The sequence below is a fragment of the Rhynchophorus ferrugineus genome, unplaced genomic scaffold (assembly GCF_030347505.1).
Source record: "Rhynchophorus ferrugineus isolate W39M unplaced genomic scaffold, kcgeb_rfMv2 rfM6, whole genome shotgun sequence".
In the NCBI taxonomy this organism is placed as follows: domain Eukaryota; kingdom Metazoa; phylum Arthropoda; class Insecta; order Coleoptera; family Curculionidae; genus Rhynchophorus; species Rhynchophorus ferrugineus.
In genome coordinates this window covers 17,931,828-17,952,427 of record NW_027472585.1, presented here as the reverse complement: position 1 = coordinate 17,952,427, position 20,600 = coordinate 17,931,828, and the positions used below count along the sequence as shown (strand labels likewise).

General features: G+C 33.8%; 1 protein-coding gene and 1 long non-coding RNA gene across 2 annotated transcripts in view; one reads left to right on the top strand and one right to left on the bottom strand.

The window, feature by feature from the left end:
• LOC143197894 (uncharacterized) overlaps positions 1 to 20,600 on the bottom strand; it is a 316,954-nt gene that overhangs the window by 257,607 nt on the left and 38,747 nt on the right. The gene's annotated exons all lie outside the window — the stretch shown is intronic.
• Positions 17,081 to 17,531, top strand: LOC143197905 (uncharacterized). Its single transcript, XR_013006105.1, has 2 exons — positions 17,081 to 17,278; positions 17,336 to 17,531. It is a non-coding gene; the product is annotated as an uncharacterized LOC143197905 (long non-coding RNA).

Here is a 20,600-nt window from a genome sequence, read left to right as displayed (position 1 = left end):
TATTTTTCCACAGTTTGTTTTCATTGATATTATATTAAGAATTTATTTATTGTGTATTGCTTGATGTTCACATGAAAATGTATTGTTAACTAAACTTTTCTTCACACAAACGTCCATTCGTTGTAATATATGCAATAAAACCACTGAATATAATCTAATAAACTAAGAGATTCTGATGAATGAATGTATTTTATTAATTTATTTTTTTATAATTTTGTTATTTTCTCTCAAAATGTCTAGAAAACATTAAATTTATAGAAGAAACAAAAATGAATTAAAACACACTATATAAAAATTTATATAGTGCTCCAGAAAATGGTGAAACTATATATAGACACAGGTAGATATTTAATTGCCACTGAACATTTAATTGTAAGATTTTGCGCTGTGTCAACACCGATGACCTTTTATACGACTTACCTACATGTCTATCAACTTTCTGTTCTTCCATCTGGTTCCCAGTCCGGCTACTGAGAACGCAGAGCCAATTATTCGTTCGTTAACGGTACCATTTGTTACTGCAGATTGATCGAATCGGGACTAAAACAGCAGCAGCAAATAACGGGATAAAAATACTGCTAGTTAACGATATGATATTTCATGGTTGCTTGCATTATAAAAATTTTAAAAAGTATTACGATAACTTTCCCAATATATTACTTATAATAGTTTTAATGTTATATCTATATTTGTATGTTTTTTTACAGTAATCAATTACGAAAATCTTTTTTTTTTACATATTTTAAAGTCTCCTCTTACCAACTATGGGTTTATCTGGACTGGATCTACAGTTTAACGTGGGTTCCGAACCACGGTCCTCGCCATTAAGCCTACCAACTGACAATTCAAAGATCATCCCAGAAGACATCCGGTCTTACGAAGCCCAGTTTTTGACGTGACTGGGATAAATTTCCTTGCCGGATTGTACGTTCTTGTCTAGGATAATCACAAATATTAAACAATCACAAACATAAATTTACGACCGTGCCCCAGCAGGATTCGAACTAGCGGCTATCGCAACAGTAGGTGGATCGACCTGTTGCCTATACCACTGCACCAACTAACCCGGCTAAAAATGTTTTAAACTCATTACAGCCCATTCTGTATTCTCTATTCTCTATGGCTTTTTATCTGCTGAATTCAATAATCAGAGATAGTTGCAGAAATACGAATGTTACTTGATATTTTATATATACTACAAAATTTTTAGGTTATGAAAAGTTCGTTTTTAGTGTTGGCACACCAACTAATTGACCAAATAAAAATAATAGAGCTGTTTTATAGTTAGAAATGGTGCTACTGTTGTCCTAATTATGAATTTCACAGTATCGTTGTTATAATTGTATCAAACAGTTTACAGGTCTTATTTGAATATATAAGTTGAAAGTAGAGGATCCAAACATTGTAAAAGAAATAACACAATAAACAAACAATAATTCGTTTTCCTTGTTTTCATTAACCGTACATATTGAACGACCCGAAGTTTAGTGATATTTTCTAAGATCTGGATTTGTTACAGGTTACAGTGCGGTATTTCTAGGGCCAAAGTAGTAGCAATGAAATCTTCTACAGGTTAATAGAAAAGGAAATCTTTGGTCCACTAATTATGTATGTATTTCTTATTAGTTAGTATTTGTAAATTCCTTTGAAACAAAACATTATTATCAATTGCATATCACAAAAACTAGATAATAGATACAATTAATAATCCATGGCCTTTGTTTTCATCAACCTTTAATTATTTAATAATTGTTTTGTCATATTTATTATTTTTTTATTAAAATTAATAATAATAGTCCCAGAATGTGAAGGATTTATTCAATGTGATATATTTCGTTAAGCAGTATAACTGAAGAAATATAAATCTTTTTATTATAAATAATATCATGGCATGGCATTGTTTTGCCACTGTGGTTAACCATCATCAGAATTTTTTTTTAAATCAAGGTTTCAAAGAAAATACTTCTAAAGTTTCCTCAATACTACTTTAGTTAAACACATTCACTTTAAACACATTCTCATTAGTTTTTATTATGTCAGATTCCTTTACTACACTCCATAAAACCAGTCTTATATCATATGTTGTTTTAATGATCTAATATGTTTAGTGTTAAAGATGACTTTTTATTCTGTTTATCTTGCTTTTAGGGTATATTGCATCAATGTTTGTTCTGTGTTATGTATACAAACAAGTTTCTACCATTGAGCAAATAAATACGTCACCAAAATATACTGTTAAAATCATTTGATACAAATCGCCATATCCGAAGACTGAAGATCTATCACCAACATAACTTGAACCTTTATTTTTATATTAGGATTTTGAACCAAACCAAACCCACACAATGTGACAAAGTTGACATATACAAGTGAAAAATTAAGAACAGTTAGAAAAAGCATAGCAGAAATGCAAACTGGAAGTTGGAAAGTAGTTAAGCCGTATTTTAGCATAATCACAATCATGCTATTTCGCAATAAGATAACGTTTGATCATATTGTGCAAAATCTATGAAAATCAGCATGGAAACACTAGAGTTCAATTCTCCTGCTGGTAAATAGGGCATTATTCTTTCTGATTGCTGTTATTAGTTTCAATCAAAGCGCATGACCTATTTAAGAAACATTTCATGTCGTATTAATACCAAACCAAACCAAAATTGGATCGATTCATAATATAGTCTTAAGCAATTTAGAATTATTCTATTGTAGTAACCGTATACTGCCGAAACAATGGGAAAACACTAAGGATTTATAATTATTTAGTTAATATTATCATTAGTTTTGTTGAAAAATTAATCAATTTTGACCACATAAACCCCATTAATTTATACGTCCAAAAACACGAATATTAACGCATATTAACTAGTATTGCATCACCAATACTAGTTAAATTTAATCTCCACTGAATGTTATTGGTTTAAAAATGTTATATAAAGACTACAAAAATGATGTATGGTACAAATCCAGAGGAATGGTTGAGGAACTAATAAATGTTTCCATATGTGTTAATCAGCGATATATATATTGGTGAAAATACGTGTTAATATAAACAACCGTTAAATAATCTAAACTAACTGTTGAGTAATATGACTTTGGCATTTTTCCATATAGAAGAACAGTTTTACGTCTAGAAATATTGATTTATTCTATGTATATACACCCTAGTCATAGAACTGAGGGAGACAAAATGGCTAGAGCACGAATTATAAAAATTAACTGCTTGCCAGGTAAGAAAGAAGAGTTTTACGTGGTGTATTCTTACTGGCGATGAAAAGTAGATCTTCTACGATACTCCGAATAGAAAACTGTCATGGGTTACCTCAAAAAAGCCATCCATATCAACACCAGAGTGGGATATCCACGGACATAACGTTTTGGTATACATGTAGTGAAAGCGAGACGTGCTGTCGTACGAGCTGATAAAACCGAAAGAAACTGTTACTACAGATCTCTTTACCATAGACGTTAATTAGATAAACTGAACGACGTATTATTATAAAAAAGACAAAGTTAAATAAGTAAGCCATCCTCTTGCGTGATAACGCTCACCCATACGCTGAGAAAGTTGGGAAGGATATATAGTCGCAGTTCGAATGGGCAGTTTATGACTTGTTCAAATCGATGGAGCCTGGTTTAACTGGTACACCATCTCCAGAGACCAAAGAAGCGCGGCAGAATTGATCGATAATTCGAAATTATGAAAAATATTATAATAATCTTTCTAAATAAATGATTTTTTACAATTTAAAAAATGATCAACATACATGCAAGCACCTAATAATTTTATACAAGGAACGATAAAATAACTAAATAAATCTATATTGGATCAAAAATTCCAATGATACTCAACTACGCTGATAAAACAAGCCTGTTTGCCATATGAAATATTTTAATCTGTTATAAATGTATTAAAATAAAGCTGATCTAACGTAAACAATGTGCTACTCGTTTTTCTACATCATAACACTGCTGAATGGGTATATAAGACAACGGTATAACACTTTAGCGAATATGTAAATGTCCGTTTTCTATAATTGTTTATTTTTGTCCTTGTTAGATTTCCGCCGGTTGTTGATTTAACTTTGTGTGCTTTTATGTGGTCACAAATATTAATGAACAGAAAATGGGAGCGATCAAAGGTTTAAATAGCGAAAGGTTTATTAATATATACATTTATTAGACTAAAATTACATTTAAATTTCTATTGAAATAAACCCTTCAAGTAATCTTTGAAAAGAAACGTAAATTATTTTTTATTTATCCAGATTTATTCTATCCTCCTTCAACATAATCCTTCTTGGATACAACATATTTATGGCAACCTTTTCCAACAACTGATTATTCTTCAAAAACAGAATTTCGTATCTTATCTAGCGATTAAAAATTATGGCAAGTATTGTTTTATTCAGTAAGAAACCGGAAATATAATGACTTAAAGCAGGTTGTGATTTGATGTGCGCAGAATTACTTGAGTTCCAGCCTTTTGGACAAATAGTAAACACTTAAATTATATTACTTTTGACAGTTTGTCCAGGCAGAAGCAGTTCTTAATAAATAAATTCATTATTTTTTAACCTAACCAGTTTTTGCTAACACTATTATGTTTTGTTACTCTACTTCGCTCAGAATTCACATATTGTACGTTAAAATATTTAGAAACGCTGACATTATAGGTCCTATACTACCTGCTGCATTTATTGAGCATTGCTCCATCAGATGATTATTTATTTCAACACATGGAACATGACCTCCTTTTGGCAATGAGGTATTAATTTGATATTATTATTAATATTTTTAATATTATAAAGATTGTATATGATTGAAAGGAGAGTATGGAAACCATTAGAGATTATGTGAAATAATAATTGTGTTTGTATATTGTATTTCCAATCATTAATAACACATTTATAAACACTATTAAAAAATCTCTAGAAACTATTAATTTAACAAGCCCGTTTAAAAGAACTAAGAAAATTATTTAAAGTGAAATATGATAAATGAATTTGAACGATATCTGTCATTTATTTTGTTTACGGTACTCAATTTTGTGGATTTGCTGCAAATCTGTCGGATGTTTACGAAATGGATAAAAAAATATAAAATACATTATTTTACAAATAGAATATAATGTACCAATTCCCTAAAATGTTTGCAGATGGCTTATGGTAAATCGATTTTATTAAGAACATGTCCAAATATGACTGGTACGGTGCAGTCAAAAGCAGCCAGTTAAAAGCAAAAATGTCTTCAACTGAAGTCAACCTCGCTAAAGGGAAGATAATGGTTTCTGAAAAACAAATTAGTCGAAAGACCCAACAAATTTTGCAAAACGACAACAAACCAACTTACAAGGCTATCGCTGGACAAATTTTTCACCGAAAACCACTGTATTCACCAGATGTGACTCCAGTTGACTTTGACTTTCGGAAAGTTATATTATCACTTCGAGGCATCCATTTTTACTAGATACAAGATATAAAAAAACTATATTTAACCACGTGACATTGACAATTTAATATTGTACTTGATTTATTGTTATTGGAATTCCGCTATAACGTCCACTGTAATATCGGTTTTGGTTTTAAGTTAATTTTGAAATTAAAAAATTACCATACATTAAATTATCAACAAAAATTATTTATTTTTATCAGCGTTAGGCTTCATGTAATATTTACATGAAGTAAATATATCAAAATTATCTATCCCTATAGCAAGCAAATAGCTAAGTAGATCAGCGTGCAACTCCTATTGTATATTTTTCATTCGTTAAAATTCACAAATATGTTTTTAATTTCGGATAAAACTCCTTGTTTATCCTCCTTATTTTTATTATTAATAGTGCGTGAACGAAAACTTGTGATAATTAATGTAACAGATGCTAACAAAAGTGATGGCAAACAGTGGTTCAAATAAACAGACAGTAAGAGACTCTTACGTACATGTAATAAGGCAATGACAATTTTCGTTTTTCCACTTTGAACAGCTATGGTACTGATGGTGGTGGTTTTCGACATAGCCGAAGAAGTGGACGCTTCCTCTCCATTCTGTGTCACGTTCATAGCGGTATCCATTACGTCAATAACAACAAAAACAAACACGACACACACAAAAATACGAAAACAAAAATATCACAAACACCGACGTCGACTAAAACCGTGATTGTGATGGGAAAAAAATGAAAAACAACGTGAGCGCTATCGAAGATCTCTATCAGTGTGGAAATTTCGATTCGTAATCAGATATTTTGGCAAGCTGGTTGAATCTAGAGGGCGACGGTATCCGTGGTTTTTTAATAAATCTGCCGTCAGTCGCGCTGGTTAATTTCTGAGCCGGACGAGCTTGCAGCGAATCGCGAAACACTACTGCGACTGGTCGCCGCCGTTCAACCGCCCGCCCGAGACGATCCTGCCGGTCGGTGGGTACCGCAGGAGATGTGGTCATCGACGATCGCCGAAGAGCGTCGAGGAAGGAGGCCTCGCTCGACCGGATCGCTGGTAGAAGTGAAATTTGGTGAACCGACGATGTGTACGGGTCGCATGGCGATGAAGATCGACCATCCTGACAGGATATGACAATACGAAAAGTGCCGTTCTGCTGTACGAATATTACGAAACACTCGATGAACGTACCAAGCAAAAACAACCTGCCCCAGGTTATTAGAAATGTCGTAGAGTTAAAACATATGGTTGGGTAACGTGTAAGAGTGAGTTTTTTTTGTTTAAATTTTCTATAAGTCCCATAATTTAGTTTGAAAGATTTTAAACATTATTGTGAAAGATTGGTACAATGTATTTTATTAAAAGTATTGTCTATCGCTAATCACTAAATGTTGGAACAATTAGTAATCGAAAGTAGCAAGCTGAGATAAAGTCGCACTGCCCATAAAATGATTGTGTCTTTACTCGTACTGGTGTAAAAGAGAGTTTTATTTGTAACTAGCGACCCGCCCCGGCTTCGCACGGGTGCAATGCTGATGCTAAATTAAATACACTACAGAAAAAATATGAACGTTGTATATAAAAACATAGCGGCCCGCTCCGACTTTGCACGGGCATAAAATATATATGCCTATGTCACTCAATGAAAACATGATTAAAATCGATCCAGTATTTTTGGTTCATTCATTACTGCCCTTGGCCTGCACGCATTAAATTTGGAGTAAAACAATTCCTCTTCCCCTATACTTACTATGAAGATTTCCTGCTATCTTTGGAATATCTAAATTCATACAATTTTTATTACATTACACATTTTTAAACTCAAATTTTAAATTTGTAATATCTCCGAAAATATTTGTTTAATTTACATGCTGTAATGAACCATATTGATCTATATTAATTGCACACTGTATTTAAGGTACTTAATTCGATAAGGATTAATGCCGTATTGCTTAAAATAGCTTCGTAAATAAGCCATTTTCTCACGTAAAAAGTAAACAATAAAAATGGTTAATGTGGGTTATCCCTAAAAGATAAACATATACCATCGCGGACTTTTTTGTAGACCTTTTTATGGTGTACAATACTGTAGTATATTAATTTGATCTAACTCGTAGGGTTAGGCAGCGTTTTTGCTAATTGCTAAATAAGCCTAAAAAAATAAGTTAATTTACGACATCACGTTAGAAACCTCTAAAATTAGCAATGTTGCCTTAGTATATTATGCATGTATTATACATATAAACCTTCCTCTTGAATCACTCTATCTATTGAAAAAAACCGCATCAAAATCCGTTGCGTAGTTTTAAAGATTTAAGCGCACATAGGGATATAGGGACAGAAAAGGCGACTTTGTTTTATACTATGTAGTGATATTTAATTACGATTTCTCCACTTTTTTTCTAAAACACAGAAAAAAGCATATACCATTCAAAGAAATCATAAATCGTTCTCCAACGAATGATCGAATCTCCATATTACTTAGAATTCCATTTGTGACTTTTATATTTTAGACCATTTAATTTTTGGGTCCTTTATGTTTTTTTTTAAAGCTTTGAACCATAATGTAAAGGAACTAGTTAGGTGGGATTGTCTCTTGTTCTAATTGTAGATTTTATCGCCTTTGCGAATAGAGTTGTTCACAGAGTATTTCAGTTTTCTCTTTTTAATTCCCAATTATTATGTATTAAAACTCCACTTATTATATTCTATTTTCTATTTTCCATTTATTATTCACCATTTATTATTCTCCATTTGTTATTTTCTATTTTAATTTATTTCTTTTCTTTTATCCACTCCGTTATTCATTGCCATTTATTGTTATCGATTTCATCGTCCTCTATTTTATTATTTTTTTGAATCGTCGTATGTTCCCCATAATTCTTAAATTATGGTAAATCATAGATATTAGTTGCAACTATAAATATAAATTATGACTATCTTATAAACCAGAAACTAACGCCAAAGTGGCTGTTGCGACACAAATTTATTATGAATGGTTGGGACAGCCCTGTAAAATTAAGTTACCCTAATTGTAGAATTCTTTCGGCTCTATTGTTAGAGGGTCTAATTTATTAGACCTAGTATTAATAGTAAGCACGTGCGATTTGAATCATAATCCTTTTCCCATGACGTATTAAGTAATATATTTCAAAAGTATATATGTGTATTCTTTATTATCAATTAAACAATTTGTCTTTGGGCATTAATTAACTCAAGGAAGAGAGAAAATAAATTGTATTTAATTTTCAACCTTGTTTTCTCTCCCGCATCTCAACAGTGGCCAAAATTACTGTTGTGTAGTTATGATCTATGGATAAATTGAAGCATACATAAACGACACCAAAAATATTTTCTGCTGGCTCTTGATGGCAGGGTATCTACCGTGTTTGCCTCTGTCGTCGGTGCACGTTCGTCATAGTCGAAGTTAGGTGAAGTGAGTGCACAATAGCAACAGAGTTGCTGCTTCCCTTAATTTCGTTGCACGTTCATTATTGTTAGCGTTAGGGTATAAGCTGGTACGTCGTGCGTTACTTTTCCTTCGTACCGTGTACACATGCCATACTTCATTCTAGCATAACAGGTCAATTGAAAAGTCCCCGGCCTGCCATAGTAAAACACATTTTTTGGCAAAATTAGTTTTTTTTATTCAACATAATTCGCTTTTGTAGCCCTTCGCTTCAAAATAGGCCTCAGTTTAGTTGATCACCTCTTCATTCGATGAAAATTTTTTCCCAGCGGGCATTCTTTTGAGATCTGAAAAGAGGAAATAGTCGCTGGGGGCCAGATCTGGCGAATATGGTGGATGAGGAAGCAATTCGAAACCCAATTCATGGATTTTTAACACGGGGGATTGTCTTGGTGAAGTAGCACTTTCTTTTTCTTCAAATGCGGCTGTTTTTCGGAGCTTTCGTCCTTAAAACGGTCCAATAACGCTATTTAATAGTCGCTATTGATGGTCCTTCCAAAAATACAGACGCCATACCTCGCCAGCCGACTTTTGCGTATTCCCAAGTTTTGGAGCGAGTACATCGTGTGCAGTCCACTCGGAGGACTATCGATTGGACTTCATGGAGCCATGTTTCATCCATTGTCATATATCGACGCAAAAACTCGGGTTTACTACGCTTCATCATCTTCAAACACTGCTCCGAATCATCAAGTCGTCTTTTTGTCAAAAGTGAGCTTGCGCGGCACCCACTTTGCACACAGCTTTCACATACCCAAATATTCCTGAATGATATAATGTACACGTTCAGTTGATATCTTTAGAGTGTCTGCTATTTCATTCAATTTCAATTTACGGTCATTCAAAATCATTTTGTGGATTTTTTTAATGGTTTTGTCGGTAACAACGTCGGTTTATCAAGTCGGGGACTTTTCAATTGACCTTTTAGTTTATCATTGCTATCAGTTACTGTTATTGCCTGTTTATGTATTATAATGTATTATGATTGCCCGTCAATGTTACTCACTACTATAGACTAAGATTGTTGTTAACCATCCTGGTTGTTCTATCATTGTTATTGGTTACCATTGTCATCGTCTTTTATTGATATTAACAATATAATCTATTATCAATACTTGTCGGAACATCTATTTATCGATATTATTATTTATGAATACTATGATCCGCCAGTATTTTAACTGTCAGTTACATTTCAATATTACCTGACATTAGAAGTATCTATCGTAATAATCACCGATCGATGTTATGTTTCATATATACTTTCAAATTTACCCTTGTCATTGAAAATTGGTCGCTCAGGTATGTTTTCATTATGTTTCTAGAAGTGTTACCCAACCACCTCTACAGTGGTTGTGTAACATTTAAGCCTGAGTTTATTTTGTTTGGGTCTTCTTGACCTATAAATTAGTTTAAAGGATTTTAAGCTTTATTGTGAAATACTTGTACAATATATTTTATAAAAGTATTGTGTATCGATAGTCGCTAGTTTCTCCCATGTTTCAGACTATTTACGGATTTCATCTCGAAGGGATAATATACATTTGAGGATATCCACGAATAGACTCATTCCTCGACATCTTCATAAAAAATGAAGCGCTGCTCAGGCAGGCCACAACACATGTGGGAATAGTTAGTAATCGGAAGGAGCAAGGTCTAAAGAATACGGCGGGTACAGCAGCCCTTCTCAATTTAATGTTTTCAAGTATGTTTTCGCCAATTTTACAATATGTGTTCTAAGTATTGGCATTCTAAAGGCATATTGTGTGTCATTGCTCGTATTCCAGCGAATCTATTATAGTCGACAGCGATTTCGACAGATGGGTTGCTTAAATTTTAGCTGCAGTATAACACATCAAGCTGATCAAAATGGATCGTTACAATATAATGCAGAAAAACTTTCCTACTATGCCGATGAATTCCTGCCGATGCCGTTTCAATGTCTCTTGGCTTCAATTCAAACGGCAAAAGATATCTAAGCTTTTGGATCATTCGCATGTTCTTCAAGCCAATGGAAATGGTTTCTTGTGTCACTTCCAACAGTTCTGTGTATTCTTCTATTGCTTTATATGGATAATCATCGATAAGTGCCTTTAAACTATCATTTTAAAAGTTTTTGACAGTCCATGACGCCCTCAGTCTTCAGTGTTAAAATCACCACTTTTAAGACATCGACACTTCTATACATATGTTGAAATCGATGGGGCATAACCATCAGCCGCCTTTTACTTTTTTTTAAATTTGTATTCAAATGTTTCCTGATTTTCGTTTTGTTTTAACTCAAAATAATCTGTCTAAAATGCACAATTTACACAATTCTGTCTATGAGTATTCTTGCTAACATATATTGTATTATATAATATATTCAATTCACAATCCAACCAAATCGAAATCTATAGTCCAGTGTAAATTTTATTGAAAGCCTAATCATGGGATGCTTTTATCTTTTAGTACATATTCACTAACTGTATGATGAAAGAAATATTGTTGGTCTATCTAAACCACGAGCTCGCTCAAGACGACCGAATTACTAGGTCTGGTTCTATTACCAAACGCTCCGTTCGAAACCAGTTTTATTTTTGGGGTCGTAATGGTTTGATTCGAAGCAATAAACAAATAATCCCAGTCGGATGCGTCGAATCGTTGACTGAACAGTTCACGTTAGCGTCGTCGGTAACCAAACCGTCCAAATTAATGGAAGTCAATTAACGTAACACAAACCGATGTCGATAGCGGCAGAGTTTCGTCTCTGTCAAGATGATCGGTCGGGAGATGACGGTGGAACGAAGCAGGGACGAGACTTGACATCCAGACGGGAGATTAATGGTTTTACGAGTTAAGATTAGTTAAAATTGTTTATGAGATTCCAGAAAAGTTGAGAGAAATATGAACGCAAACATCACGCCTCTTTAATGCAAAATTATTTTAATATTAATGTCATTTTAATGTTATGTGTAATGCACAAAACATAAAAATATAGACTGAGAACCTAAATGGACACAAATGTAACCGAATCAATAAAGTTCCAGAGATAATAAGATTACTAGTTTCTCAGTTTCTTTCGCTTAGAAATTTCGTAACATCCTTGTGAGAGGTTATATTTGTAATTTTTTTCTGTTTTTGTAGTTTATTGGTTTAAATTTCATATTCATAATAAGAATGTTGCTTTCCAGGATGTGACGGTTCAAATAATATTAATTAGTGTCCAAGGGATTCTGCTGTAACGCAGAAACGGTTTTTAATAGTAAATATCGATAAACTTCAGAAAATGTCTCACAGGACATTTCCCCATAATTTGCTACTTATAAGAATAATATATTAGATTTTAATGTTGAATTTAGCTAATTAAGTTATAGGAAATACTTATTTAAATTTAATGGAAACGAATAATTTTTGTAAATTGCTTAGCATTCTTTAAAAATTTTCACAGAAAAGAAAAGTATTAATAATATTTCAATTGAAAATTCCCCGTCCTGACACATAAATGGCGCTATTAGAATTAAATCCATATGTTTTTTAGTTAGTTCTAACCCTCAAAAGATGCGTGTATAAATTTGACAGCCAAAAAGAGGTTGTTACCGACGAAAACATTAAAAAAACCCACAAAATTATTTTGAATGGCCGTAAATTGAACTTGAGTGAAATAGCAGACATTCTAAGATATTATTACAACTGAACGTGTACATTATATAATTTACGAATATTTGGGTATGAGAAAGCTCTGTGCAAAGTGGATGCCGCGCGAGCACAGTTTTGAGCAAAAACAACGACGAGTTGATAATTGGGAGCAGTATTTGAAGATGATCAAGTATAATAAACCCGAGTATTTCCGTCGATATGTGACAATGGATGAAACATGGCTCCATTATTTCACTCCGAAGTCCAATCGACAGTCATCCGAGTGGACTGCACACGATAAACCCGCTATAAAGCGTTGAAAATCACAACAGTCGGCTAATAATTTTCATTGACTACCCTGAGAAGGAAAAACCATCAACAGCGCCCATTACATAGCACTATTGGATCGTTTGACGGACTAAATCTCCGAAGAAACGGCCGCATTTGAGGAAAAAGATATGCTTCACCAAGACAATGCACCGTGTCACAAGTCAGTGAAAACGATGATAAGAATCCATGACTTGGGCTTAGAATTGTTTCCTCATCCACCATATTCTCCAGATATGCCCACCAGCGACTATTTCCTGTTCTCAGATCTCAAAAGAATGCTCCCTGGGAAGAAATGTTCGTCGACTGAAGAGGTGACCGCCGAAACTGAGGCTTATTTTGAAGCAAAGGACAAATCATACTACAAAAATGGTATAGAAAAGTTGGAGGGTCGCTATAATCAGTGTATCACCCTTGAAGGGAATTATGTTGAATAAAAAAAAAATTTGCCAAAAAATTTGTCTTACTATGATAGGCCGGGGACTTTTCAATTCGCATGTTATGAAATCAACCAATCATCAACCATATGGAGTGGCCTTTAACGATGAACATTCATCATTTATCATACATCATTTCTGTCGATATTTTAATATCAACTGTTTCGACATTATCGCATTGTAAAATACATACACTGCCAATAATGAATCTTTCGGAAACAAAAATAACCTGCTCTTATGTATTTTGCTCTGATGAAGTGAAATATCGGTGATAAGCTCTAGTTTTAGAGAAACATATATGTCATGTTACGTGACAAATGCGATTATGGTTGTTCAAACAACAGGACGGTGTATTTATATTAAACTAAAAAATGTTATGAGTGAGAGGTCTAGATATAAATATTCTGGTTTGTATTAGGGATAGGACTGAGCCAATAGTATCGTTTGGAATACCGGTCAAATAAGTTTCCACTTCTTTAGGCAAAATAAAATAGTTTTAAAGTATTCGGTAAAGAACATAACTCTGCTATCTTTTGAATTCATTGAATCAACTTATTTATGAAGAAAAGAAACAGATTATCAAGAAAAGAAGATGGGTTGAGGTTGGATTGACAATTACAACAAGCATTCTTTGACATATTATATGCCTTGTAAACGTGAAAAAATCGTGACAAATGTAATCAAAGATATATTTAGTTTTTTCTGTAATAAGTACTAACCAGCCATGAGTATAGAAATTGAAAAAGGTACAAGTGGTGAAAATTTAAACTTTTTATTCTGTATTCAGAAACAATTGGATTATAAGCCCGTAATCGACAATGTGTTGTAGAATGACCACAATATTGTTGCTCGAATATATCTCCAAATATAATTTCTTCATTCACATGATTTTTTCCCTCAAAACGTGAGCGACAACGAGAAAAGAGTGTGGCTAGACCAATATATAGCGAGTACAACGGTTCAACCTCTGCTCAATTCTGATTTATACTTTTAATTCAATAAATGGCCTTTAACAGTCTGCTGATTTTGGTTCAGTCCTTCAATTTACGTTATAAACAGCTTTTGCTTCATCAAGTCCAGAATATAATAACACTGGTGTTATTATCACTAAGATTTTTAAGAATTTCGTAGATATTTGACAACAGGGGCGATGGATCAAACAATATTCTATCTCTTTTTAACGAGGATAGTTTAAGTAGCAAAATGAGAAGGAAAAATCGGCTCCGAGTTGAAAACGAATTTAATATTCGACAGAATGTCAGGGTCATTGTAGTAATTAGTTTAGGTGTCTAACGCATTTGTGTGTTTGGTGTATATTTGTGTCAAGTTTATTTATATGCGAATTATTTACGACAACAAAAAATACTCCAAGCACATCCACATTGGTTCGGAACATTTAGACAAATTAAATTTCAGGATATCGATCCTCTAAACGCGCGAAAATTTAGGTATGAAATCAGATATATTTTCAGACCGAATAACCATTCAAATACAATGAGTGTCGATGCCAAAAACCAGACGGATGTGTTAACATTTCATCCCCTTGAAAGATATCCGATGGTGTAAATAGACCCATATATTCCGAGAACCGTATTGATTTTTGGAAACGAATGTTACAGTTACAACGAAAACAACAGTTAACCCAGCCTACTCTCTCGGTACAACGTACCCAAGGTTGGGGAGATGGGTGATAAAATGCGATGTATCTGTCTAATCTACCATATTATGGAATGCATTTTACATGCGTAGTAAGAAGAGGAACTTATCACCGCATTGTCGACACACAATGTAGATATACTGCTTCTCCAGGAAACCTTTATAAAACCCTCAATCTGATTTAGGATTCCAAATTATTTGATTTATCGAAACGACAGAACAACAGGCCATCGCCCTTAAAAATTACATCAAACAAATCCTACTGCAATCGCAGTCTCTTTCAAGTCTTGAACACACCTCCATAGCAATCGAGTCGAATAGCAGGCGAATGCAATTCACATCAATCTATCGAAAAAACGATCGATTCATTGAAGATGAATTTAAGTCATTATTTCAAGGAAATACCTCCAAATTCATTGGGGGTGATTTTAACGCACATCATCCACTTTGGAGCACAAGCAGACCAAACACTGCTGATGCGGGCGTCGCCAGGATAATAGATGAGATAGAACTTGGACTAATTGCTCTAAGCGAACCAACTTTCTATTTCTCCAATCGACAAACAATAATTGACTGCTTCATTTATCAAAATATAAATCAATCTTCTGACCTGCAAGTACTTCAAGACCTCGATTCCGATCACAGGCCAATCCTCCTTACTATCAGCGACTTTTCCCTGAATTCCGTTTCTCCTAAACCCAAGAAAACTACCGACCGGAGTTTGTTTCAACTTGAGCTTCAGCGGACAGGACCTATCCCAAGTGTAAATTTTTCAGACGATCTAGAAAGAGCAGTCTCGAAACTCACTCTAGATATTTAATAAGCCGCAGACAGAGCTACTAAAATAAGCAGCTCTGAACTTTCTGAAAGAAATTAAAGAACCAATCCGGTACAAAAACCGATCCTGAGATCTCTTGCCACACTGGATCCCGAGATAAACACGTGGCACAGCGCACAGTCAGAGAAGTCAAGGAGAGGGTTAGAGCCTGGACCGAGAAGATCTAGGCAACCCTATTGCCCAAATGACCTTTGGCGCGCCGCCAAAAGAGTAATGGGGGAAAACAATCCCCCCCTCTGAAGGCTGATTCCTCTACGGATATCGCCTTTACAAATCCGGAAATAGCCAAGCTCCTCGCTAATTTATTCGAGAATCAAGTGAAATGAAATCCATCTCTTGGCCTACCTCAACGGACATTATCCATCATAAATGACACTATTCCCTCTCTAAAAAGGAAATACTTCCAGTCAGGTCATCTTCTGAAGAACATAGTCTCTCCCAGAGATCTTCAACTCTCCATAAAACGCCTGTCTTCTAAAAAAGCTCGAGGTCCAGATGGTATAACAGCAAACCATCTGAAAAACCTCACTAGCAAACAGCTATCAGAACTTGCTAACATTATTAACTCCATCCTGAGATTAAAGCATTAACCAAAGAACTGGAAACATGCGCTTGTCGCTGTCATTCTTAAAAGGGTACCAAGTCCAATCCATCTGACTATAAACCCATCAGCCTGATTAGTTCACTTTCCAAACTTGCCGAAAAAGCGATATTACACGCCTTAAACAATTTTACAGACGCATACCACACAATCCCAAACAAACAATTCGGTTTCCGTGCCAAACATTCAAGCCTTCATCAAGCTGGACGCGTCGGAGCAACAAACCCACCGCAAGAAGGAGCTCCGCGCCTATCACCTCCAAATTGATAAAGTCCCTATCCCCTGGCTCCAGAAACTTTCGTACCTCGGTCTCCAGTTTGACCGCAGATTCCAATTGTCAATTCAAATTCAGCACGATATTTGCAAAGGCAATGGCGTGTACAGACTTCTATTTCCACTCCTCTGCAGAAAAAGTCAACATCCAATACCTTAGAAATCGACTCTGTACGAAATGCTAGTCCGTCCAGCCTCTACGGAGTACAGGTATGTCTCTGAGAGACAACTTGAACTATTCCAAGTGTTCCAATCCAAAAAAGTCCGCGCTTTACTCAATGCCCCATGGTTTATGAGGAACGTCAACACTCACCTAGAGTCAGGCATCCCGTTTGTGAAGAATTTCATGAATATGCTCAGTGTAAATTTCTCCATAGGCACCTTAGAACACGAAAACACCTTGACTAAATCCCTACCCATCCACAAACCTCGGGAGTAAACCAACTACGACAATACCAGTCGTAACACAGGGTCTCTGTCACTCGCAAAACAGTCACATCCCGAATCCGAAGCGACATCAGCAAAAGGCCATTTGGTTCTCGCTGATTATCATGGAACAAGAAACAAAAAGAAGCGTAATAACCTTAGAAACCTGTTCGAAAGGTGAATCACAGGGAATTTTGGGTACATATTTTTACCGATACAAGAAAATCATCATTCCATAGCTCTTTCCCTCCCTAGATATAATTACTAGTACGGTTGCGAGAACAATAGTTAAGCCAGCCTACTTCCTATATTCAATTTACCCAAGGGATACGCGATGGGGAAGCGATGTATCCCTCTAATTTACCTCTCAGTCTTCGAATAACATACACGCAGAACAGTCTTCACTCAGCCTTTACAGTCTTCACAGAACAGTCTTCCTACAATACACACAGTCTCCATTAACACAGAATATTAAAATAATCGGTCAAAAGAGCGCGCAGTTAGTGCCACTTCGACAGTGCGAAATATAGTATACCAATCTATCATTGCAATCAATAATTTTAGTGCAAATAAAGTCTTTTAACTTTGCCAGTTTTTCTTTTTATAATCGGGGAAAAATATGCGAAACAGTCACATAAAAATATTTGTTTCAAAATACCACCAAATGATTGATGTTGGATAATGTGATAATTTAAAACGTAAATGTCATTAATGAAAGAGTGTCATTTTCATAAAGTATATAGAGAGCTTTTACTTAAATAGGTGAAACCCAGGAAATGTTTTGCGTGGTCCGTTCAATGCTGGCTCTGAGACCACTTTTTTATTGTTCCATTTGAATTGGCTTACAAAGATTGGCATTTGATTGGCTCATTTCTATAAAGCGATTATTTGTTTCAGTTTGTTTATGATGCCATTTTTGTATGTCTGACATAAAGTACGATCAGCATTATTTTGTCTTAAATATAATCACTATTATTTGATTATAATGTATCTTCTTTCTCAAAAGTGTTGTGTATCCAGTGTATGTGCGGAAATAAAAAATCAGATGTAGTTTAGCTTGGAAGAAACAACCTAAGTTAGCTAGATTAAGGATATATGTGTGAGACTTAGCATTGCTTTTATCTGGTACGTATACAATTATTTATACAAAACATTTGTGTCCATATATATTATTGTTTACAGGAAGACAATAGAAGAAAAAAATGAAGATATTACCCACACTTTAGCACCAAAATGTGTCCAAATGAGGCAATGGTAAAATTACATTGAAGGTAAATGTGATTATGCTACATGAAAACTCTTTACTTACTACGTTACTCTTTAAAAAGTTGTTTGTAAATTGTCATTAATTTAAAACATAATTATTTTGAAGGGGTTCATTTACTTGAAACAAATGTATATTGGTTAAGATACTTATATTTAATATTTTGGCTTAAGGCTCCTTAACTCAGATAATCTCTTCAACGAGGATGTTAAGAAAATACATTAATACTAAATAATATAATACAATTTGTAGACCAACAAGATGAGCTTGATTTTATAGACAAGATAATATCATGCTTGTTTCGTTATATTGTTAATAGATGCTTAAACTGTCTTTTTAACTCCTTTATTTTACCATAATAAGACCACATCAGTAATTTTGATATATATCATACATTTTAATTTTTTGTTGCTGTTCTTTAAAGTTCTTTAAACTTTTCTATGTATTCTCCTTCTCGATGTCTTTTTCTTTAAGATTTAACTGTTTTATCTGTTCCATAATTTTCACAATAACATCGTAAATATAATTATAACTTGCCTCAATATATTTTTGTGTTGAAAACGTAAGTTAAAATATTAACAGACACAGACTTTCAGCTGTGCTGCTCTGCTTTCAGTATGAGAACACAAAAAGATAGAAACTTTAATACATTTTATTTGAATTGATGGCACTAAAGAAATATGAAAAAGGGAAAAAAATCTATAGACAATTTTGATAATATATCTGTTTCTCACTTAGATTGCAGCCATTTTAATGTCCACTTTTAATTATTCTTATTTATATACTTCATTATTTTTTATTTTTATATATTATATATATTCATTATATACTTATATTTTAGTTCTTTGTTTTTGTATAATATTTGTATTTATATAGAATTTTATATCAATAAATAGTTGAAAAAATTACATTTTAGTTTTATTTGAAATTTAATTGATCAGTAGGATGTGCAGTCGGAGGTTAGTTACGTGATACGTATAAAATAGTCGACCAATGAAATGCTCTAATAAAATATTTTATTACAGGGCCAGTAATGGTAATCTAAACAAGCCAATGAAAGTCAGCGTAATGTATTAAGTTAACACTCTATATATTACTCTATGCTACTGTGTCAATAAAAACAACTTAAACTTATCGTATAACAACAATATTATTATTAATGCTCTATATATTACCCTATGATCATTTTTAGACGAAAATGTTTCATCCATTGCATATTAGAAACATTAAAGCAAATAAAATAATTTTCATCATATTCATTTGTAATCTTAAATAAATTCATGACCTAATGGTGAATGCTATTTTTCAACCGTAATAATAACTTCTAATAGGTATCCAATTACTTCCAAAGTAATTGAATATCTGTACTGAAATTATAATAGCGTATTACTTCTTATAATAGATGAAAAGAGTAAATCAGAGTACGCTCAAAAGATGATCGATCACCCATCAATCCCTGCGGACACTTTAATGAATCATTTAGATCAAATATTTAGTTTGGCATCGGAGGAATTCGCCCGAGACCTAACCAATTTAATTTCTCGCGTCGAGAAAAACAAGCCACCGTTCACGGTGGGCGTTGTCCGACCGCAAAAAGTTGACGATCAACGTAGCATAGCATGAAATTTCGCGAAAAGAAACGTTTAAAATTAGAGCGACGTCAATATTGCGAAAACGTTTGGCTTTGGTTCGAAACCACCGAAATAGATTTCGCTTATTTTTCCTCGGCCGTAATTCAGCCGAGTGGTTTGTTTGTAAAGGTTGCAATGAAATATGGATCGGCCATCGAAAATAATATTTAAAAAAAGGATGGATGTAATCCAAATCGTATACAATTACATAACAGATGATTATGATGTAAAATTATCCGCCGTTATTTTTAGAGATAAAACAGTGTCGGTTATTTTTTTAAGGTTCTTTACGCGAGCGGCAATAAACATTACGAGAATTGAGATGGCCGGTCTTATTCATCGATGTAAATATCGCGATTATTGATATTGAAGAAATAAATTAACGATATACGATAAATTGGCGAAGGAGCTTTTATATTGTTATGATATAAATTTCAGTGGTGTTATCTGCAATTTTTCAGATTTTGTCACATGGTGAAGGCCATTTTGTTATATATATATATATATATATATATATATATATACATATATATATATATATGTATATATAAATTGCTTATTTCTCCCTCGGGTTAGTTTTCTTTCTGCTTTGCCGAAAAATATATCCTGGATAATTACATTGAGT